The sequence below is a fragment of the Convolutriloba macropyga genome, unplaced genomic scaffold (assembly GCF_964194025.1).
Source record: "Convolutriloba macropyga unplaced genomic scaffold, txConMacr16.3 SCAFFOLD_739, whole genome shotgun sequence".
Lineage (NCBI taxonomy): Eukaryota > Metazoa > Xenacoelomorpha > Acoela > Convolutidae > Convolutriloba > Convolutriloba macropyga.
In genome coordinates this window covers 52,501-59,717 of record NW_027453044.1, presented here as the reverse complement: position 1 = coordinate 59,717, position 7,217 = coordinate 52,501, and the positions used below count along the sequence as shown (strand labels likewise).

Below are 7,217 nucleotides of genomic sequence, written 5' to 3'. Positions count from 1 at the left end.
AGTAGCTGGATTTAAGCTCGAAGTGAGACACTGTTGGTGAAACTTCATCATGAGAACGTCACAAGCTGATCACGCTCTATGATATGACTAGTATTATGTTGCTTATAGTAGGCTAAGCGCAAGCCGAAACATCAACATGTGAAAGTCGTAGAATTTTGCGATCAAACTGTGGCTAGTACTTTGATGATGCTTGTAGCCAACCGAATTGGTTGAAAAGCCCAATAAGTAAGCTAACTTGGGAGAGCTTGTTGGAAACCAAATGCTACTAGATTGGTCCAAATACATCCTTCAACAGGGGATCACTTGGCTCGCTTTACGAAGAGGAGCACAGCTATATGTGTTAATTCGGTATGAATCGCAAGATTTGTTTACCGACCTCTCTAACGCAAAAGGCGGTCTCGGCTTCGGCTGTTGACTGCGTCCGATTCAGGGTTATATAACTCTCGATTGAACACATTGATGTTCTATTGTTGGTGCTTCCAATAAAATTGGAACACTTAAAGCAGAACCGATTCAAATAATAGCATTCTGATCAATGATTGCATTCCTTGATCAAGAACTGCTGGAGTCATTGTGATGGCGAATTTTCTTCATAAGAAAATTGCAAAGAGACGGAACTTAATGAGACTAGTATTATGTTGTTTCTAGTAAGCGGAAGCTGAAACAGCAACATGTGAAAATCAAGTTTTGTTCAATGATCTCGAGGCGATAAGTACTATGAAGCAACTAGTAGCCTAAGCATGACTCAGATTTGAGACAGTCAAAAAGACTGGCGAAACTTCTTCACATGAAAGTTACATAGAGAACTACAAATGTATACAGCGAGTATTATGTTGTTTCTAGTAGGCGAAAGCTGAAACATCAACATGTGAAAGTTGTCTGCAAACTGTAGAACGATATGTGATTAGTACTGTGCTGTTACTAGTAGCCAGTCTGACTGTAGAAGCCAAGACAAAGGGAAACTAATGCATCTGAAAAGGACAAGTTATGGAAAGGTATGCACGATAAGTATTATGTTGTTTCTAGTAAGCGGCAGCTGAAACATCAACATGTGAACGTCGTTGTGTACAGTAACCTAGAACTATATAGTCCTTAGTAACGTGCATTTACTAGTACCTGTAATTGGTATTCAGACTCAGGCAGTTTGGAATAGTTTGGCAAAGATGCACCAGAGAAAACTGGGATTTGATACAGAAATTGTTGAATACAAGTATTATGCTGCTTCTAGTAGGTTGAATCCGAAACATCAGCATGTGAAAATTGAAAACATTTCTGGTTCGAATTGTCACAAGTATTTGGTGATCTGAGTAGCCAAACTCACTACAACGCCAATTGAAGGCAAAAATTCTCAACGGGAAAAGCTATTCTCATTGAATGAGCTAACAAGACGAGTATTATGTTGCTTCTAGTAGGCGAAAGCCAAAACATCAACATGTGAAAGTCTTGCTGAACAAATTTAATGTTGTTGAGCTCAGTACCGTGTGAATTAGTAGCCATAATTGGCGAGCGAAAATTGAACTGGCGAAACTTCGTCTTTGGAAAATTGCAGATGCCGAGCACTTATTTTGCAACGAGTATTATGTTGACTGTAGTAAGCGAAAGCCGAAACAGCAACATGTGAAAGCTGTTGAAATTTGTGGTCATTTTGCAATAAGTACAAGGAGTGTAACTAGTAGCCAGGTCAAAATTTGGGATAAGAATGAGCAAAAATTCTGCATGAGAACAGTTGAAATTATGAAACTAAATTACAAAGACTAGTATTATGTTGTTTCGAGTACGCGAAAGCGGAAACATCAACATGTGAACGTTTGTAACGAAGTTTCGTTAATTTTCAGCCTAGTACTGAGCAAGAACGAGTAGCCTCATCTCCAATCCCACGCAAAATGTAGTGAAATATGTGAGTGAACCTTATTCACGGTGAGGGTTTCCCGAGGTCTGTATTGCAGCGAGTATTATGTTGCTTCTAGTAAGCGAAAGCTGAAACAACAACATTTGAAAGTTGGAATTAATGACTGAATGGAAACTTCGACCTGTGTTTGATAGTAGTAGCGAACAAAACTGCTGAATCGGTTTCTGTCTCATATTGGTCAGTGAACCAATTAAGAGACAATCAACTACATAACCTGAATTGGGCGAGAGAACCCCCTTAACTTAAGCATATCAGTAAGGGGAGGAAAAGAAATCAACTGAGAATCCCTTAGTAATGGCGAATGAACAGGGAAAAGCTCATCGGGAAGAGAAATGGCAACATTTCTCGGTGTCCGGTATGGTTTGATGCTAGACTGGTGAATTTGTCCTGATGTCTACTGGAAAGTAGCATCAAAGAAGGTGAAAATCCTGTAAAGGTCATTTTCGATACCAGTCATAATGGCTCATTCCTATGAGTAGAGTTGTTTGAAAGTGCAACTCGAAGCTGGAGATATGTCTCTCCAAAAGCTAATTATAAAGCGAGACCGATAGTAAACAAGTACCGTGAGGGAAAGTTGAAAAGCACTCTGAAGAGAGAGTGAAAAGTACGTGAAACTGTTGAAGGGGAACTGGAGTGAGCGTTACCATACTCAATGCCTTGATATTATATTCTCGGCTACCGAGTAGTGTAGTTGTCGTCTTTTGGCAAATCTTGTTAATGAATCGAGCAGAAGTTTTCCTCGGAATTCTTCTTGTTGATTCTAAACAAAATGAGATAAATTGATCTTGATTGCCTGTCTGACCTCAACTTCCTATTCAATGCTCTCTACAGCCCGTCTTGAAACACGGACCAAGGAGTGTGAGTTGCTTGCAAGTGTTGTCGCTCATTGAAAGCGCACACGCGAAATGAAAGTGAACAGTGTAATTTTTATGAATTGCACTACTTTGTGTGGTGAGGGCGCCGATTCGGTGTCCCGCAACCACGGACGGTTTTGCTCTTATTGCATGACTGATCCAGAGCAAGTAGCACACGACCCGAAAGATGGTGATCTATGCTTGGGCAGGGCGAAGCCACGGGAAACCATGGTGGAAGCCCGAAGCGGTTCTGACGTGCAAATCGATCGTCTGACCTGAGCATAGGGGCGAAAGACTAATCGAACCATCTAGTAGCTGGTTTCCTCCGAAGTTTCCCTCAGGATAGCAAAAGCTTGAGCAAGATTGAAAAATCTTCGCAAAGCAATTTCATCGGTTAAAGCGAATGATTAGAGGAATGGGGGAAAATTTTTCCTTCACCTATTCTCAAACTATAAATCGGTGAGATGTCCTTGTGACTTAATTGCACTTGGACTATGAATGCAAGCTTTTTGTGGGCCGCTTTTGGTAAGCAGAACCGGCGATGTGGGATGAACCAAAAGTTGGGTTAAGGCGCCTAACTACTTGCTCATGAGTCACCACAAAAGGTGTTGATTGATACTGACAGCAGGACGGTGGTCATGGAAGTTGAAATCCGCTAAGGAGTGTGTAACAACTCACCTGCCGAATCAATCAGCCCTGAAAATGGATGGCACTAGAGCTCGTGGCCTATACCCAACCATGAATATCAATATCTAACGCAAGTTAGATTAGAGAAAAAGAGCCTCACCAGCTCAAAAATGATATTCATGTGTAGGAGGACACATTGATTGCGCTAAAGTATGCACGCAAGTGTATGCGCGAAGCGATCAATGGAGCAGATCTTGGTGGAAGTAGCAAGTACTCAAATGAGAACTTTGAGGACTGAAGCGGGAAAGGCTTTCATGTGAACAGCGTTTGCACATGAGTTAGTCGATTCTAAAAGACAGGCTAATGCCAAAGTCTTGAATAGTGGTTTCTTGAAAACTGCTGAGTCTCGAAAGAGCATCGGGTTAAAATTCCCGAACTTACTCTCCTGGCAATGAGACGGCAACGTCATTGAGGTCGAACTTTGTCATTGGGACCTTGGGGAAGAGTTATCTTTTCTTTATAACACGTTGTAGAGTCCTTGGAATTGATTCAATCAGAGATAAGGCTCGAAGCGTGCAAGAGCACAGCAGCATTTGCTGTGTCCCAATTGTTCCTGGTGGCACATAAAAGTTTGGCTTAGCAGATGTCAGGAGAGTGAATCGTACCGATTACCGCATCAGGTCCCCAAGGTGAAAAGCCTCTGGTCTTGGAACAGTGTAGATAAGGGAAGTCGGCAAAATAGATCCGTACCTTCGGAAGAAGGATTGGCTCTGAGGAGTGGGTGTAACAAGCCTTTAGTTTGACGCTTCGGTCTGCTAAAGCGTGCGATGGCCTTCGGGTTGTTGGCGTTTGGTTTGACTGCTAGCTGATATGCTTTAGGTCTATTCTGTTGCACAAAAAACACTCGAACTCTGAACTGGTTCGGACAAGGGGAATCCGACTGTTTAATTAAAACAAAGCATTGCGATGGCTGGTGAAACGGTGTTGACGCAATGTGATTTCTGCCCAGTGCTCTGAATGTCAAAGTGAAGAAATTCAAATAAGCGCGGGTAAACGGCGGGAGTAACTATGACTCTCTTAACTATGACTCTCTTAAGTAGTGATGATTAGTTGACTGTGTGCAACCTCCACGAGGTCTCGCTGGAAACTGCCATTCGTGGCTGAGCTAAGCACACCATCAATAGTCCCCGGAATGGACAAACCTTAAAAACTTGCCCAGTGGAAGGAAAACCACTCAACAAACCACGGTTTCGGAGTCATACCAAAACAAAGACTGTCCGTGGAAGGCAAACCACTAAAACCACGGTTTCGGAGTCACACCAAAACAAAGACTGTCCGTGGAAGGCGAACCACTAAAAACCACGGTTTCGGAGTCATACCAGAACAAAGGCTGTCCGGTGAAGTGTGCTGACCACCTTAAAAGTTCGCCAACCACTTTGGGTAAAACCAAAGTCTGTACCTCGGTACAGTAGTCCCAACGATGAAGACAATCAATGAGAAAGATCTGGCCTCAGCCAGACAAGACAGTGTGAGCACCAGTAGTTGTGGAGACGTGGCCTCCAAGTGGACCTGCGACATCTGCGGACAGGGTCCGTTCAGGAGTGAGCTCGGCCTGAAGCAGCACAAGACCAGAAGTCACAAGTCAGGGGCATCACAGACGAAAGCATCACAGGGAGCACATGCGGGCAGGGCTCCCACCCAGGAACCCGTGAGTGGCCAAGCAACAGCCCCCAACTGGTGCTGCTCAATCTGTGGTGCTGGACCCTTCAAAGGACAGACTGGTCTCTCACTTCACACCAAAAGCAGGCACCCAGATACATACCACCAGATGCAGGCCCAGAAGACAGGCAGATCTAATGCAAGGTGGACTCTTGAGGAAATGGCTCTGGTCAGAGAAGCGATGAGGGGCCTTGATCCCGCATCCCAGAAGCAAGAGAATGAGCAACTGGCAAGACTGTTCCCCCATCGATCCGCTGAGGCATTCAAGGGCTTGAGAAAGAACCAACAGTTTGTGGCAATGATGCAGGAACATGACAGGGAGGAAAACACTGTGCAGGAAGACAGACCAAGACACTGTCTTGAGACGGGCATCGACCTTGAGATGCTGGCTCTTCCTCCTCCGGGTGAATGGCACAGAATGACGGACGACGATCTCACCCAGTACGTCGAGAGAGAGGGACAGATGTGGCTACAAACCCTTGCACAAGAACCAGGGAAGAATGGGGGACAGAGGGCTCACAAACATCCTAGACGATCCAAGAAGGGCATGAGACGGCACCAGTATGCAAGACTGCAGGCTCTTTACAGACGTGACAGGGCTAAGGCAGCGGCATCAGTGATGGATGGGTCATGGGAGAAGTTTGGTGAGCACAACCCCATCACCGACAAGACAGGGTTTCTTGATGCTTGGCAGCAACTCCTTGAGACGGAAGCAGAGACAATAGACCTAAGCACAATCAGCGGTCAGGGTTGGGTCACTCCAATCACCATCGAAGAAGTGGCCAAGTGTGTGCAGACCATGGGACAGACAGCTTCTGGACCAGACAGGGTGAGCAGGAAGACGGTGACTTGCATCCCCTTCAAGAAGTTGGTCTCCCACTTCAATCTCTGGCTGCTGGCTGAACATCTACCCGAGTGGCTCCTTAGTGGAAGAACAGTGTTCATCCCCAAAGTGGCAGGGTCTCAGGAACCAATGGACTTCAGACCCATCACAGTGGCAAGTGTACTGGCCAGGGTGTTCCACAAGTGCTTAGCTGCACGACTTGAGGACCTAGACGACAATATCAGACAGAAGGGCTTCAAGAGGGTAGATGGGACGGCAACCAACTCTCTTCTGCTGCAGGGCATTATCAGTGAGGCAAAGACACAGAGACGGGGACTCAAACTGGCCTTCATAGATGTGAAGAAGGCCTTTGACAGTGTGACCCACAAGGCCCTGGCAGAAGCAGCACTAGAAGCAGGCATAGACCCCAAGATCCTCAGATACATCATGAAGGGCTACAAGAGACAGGGCACAACTCTGGAGATCGACGGAGCAAGACGCTTGGTGAAGCCATCCAAGGGGGTCAGACAGGGGGATCCCATCTCCCCAATCCTATTCAACCTTGTGATGAACAGGGTGCTGAAGACTCTACCCCAGACGACTGGAATCCAGATGGGCTCAGAAAAGCTGAATCACCTCGCCTTTGCCGATGACGTTGTGTTGCTAGCTCAGACGCAGACAGGGCTTCAGGACTCTATCAACAGACTGGAGACAGGGCTGGAAAGATGTGGTCTCTCTCTCAATGCCAAGAAGTGTGCAACCCTAGATGTGGACACAGTGCCAAGGGACCGACAGATAGTGATAAACCCTAACACAGTGTTCAGCAGCAGGGCAGGAGGTCTCCCCGTGATGACAGCAGAGTCCTTCTACAAGTACCTGGGCATTGAGACAGGGGCATATGGTACGAGGACAAACACCATCAAGAAGCTGGAGAAGAAGCTAGATGACCTGAGAAGAGCCCCCCTGAAACCACAGCAACGAATCTGGATACTCAAGACCTACTGCATACCCAGTGTGTACCATCAGCTAGTCCTTGCAAAGACAACGAAGCAGGTCCTGGGAGGCATTGACAGGGTCATCAGGAGGACGGTGAGGCAGTTCCTAAGATGGCCCAAAGACACCCCAAAGGAAATGTTCCATGCAGACGTTGACGATGGAGGACTGGGCATACCTGAGCTGCAGAAGAGGGTACCACTGATGCAGGAATCCAGACTGACGAGACTAATGAGAGACGAGGACCCAGCAGTGGCAGCCCTCACCCAGACAGTGTTCTTCAAGAAGTTGC

The 7,217-nt window shown here is 46.1% G+C and overlaps 2 pseudogenes; both read left to right on the top strand.

Annotated features, from left to right (window-relative positions):
* The first annotated feature begins 283 nt into the window (after positions 1 to 283).
* LOC142358003 (5.8S ribosomal RNA) lies at positions 284 to 435 on the top strand (annotated as a pseudogene).
* A 1,683-nt stretch (positions 436 to 2,118) lies between these two features.
* The window catches only part of LOC142358001 (large subunit ribosomal RNA), a 7,291-nt pseudogene continuing 2,192 nt past the window's right edge, over positions 2,119 to 7,217 (top strand).